The sequence below is a fragment of the Ipomoea triloba genome, chromosome 16 (assembly GCF_003576645.1).
Source record: "Ipomoea triloba cultivar NCNSP0323 chromosome 16, ASM357664v1".
Lineage (NCBI taxonomy): Eukaryota > Viridiplantae > Streptophyta > Magnoliopsida > Solanales > Convolvulaceae > Ipomoea > Ipomoea triloba.
The window spans coordinates 16,773,500-16,774,002 of record NC_044931.1 but is presented as its reverse complement, the minus strand read 5'-3'; positions in this window follow the sequence as shown (position 1 = coordinate 16,774,002).

The window sequence follows — 503 nt, the reverse complement described above, 5'->3', positions numbered from 1 at the left end:
GTGTGTTTTACACATTGAGTGGTGTGTTTTAGTATTGTCAGTGTTGCATTTTTACAGCTTGAGTGGTGTGTTTTAGTAACGTCAGTGGTGTGTTTTCCACCTTGAGTGGTGTGTTTTAGTAATGTCAGTGGTGTGTTTTACATATTATGTGGTGTGCTTCACACATCAGGTGGTGTGTTTTACTAAGGTCAGTAGTGTGTTTTACACCTTGAGTGGTGTGTTTTAGTAAGGTTAGTGTTTTATTTTTTACACCTTGAGTGGTGTTTTTTAGTAAGGTCAGTGGTGTGTTTTACACCTTATGAGGTGTGTTTCACACCTTAGGTGGTATGTTTTAGGTAAGGCAAGTGGTGTGTTTTTACACCTTGAGTGGTGTGTTTTAGTAAGGTCAGTGTTGCATTGTTACACCTTGAGTGGTGTGTTTTACTAAGGTCAGCGGTGTATTTTACACCATATGAGGTGTGTTTTACATATTGAGTGGTGTGGTTTAATAAGGTCAGTGTTGA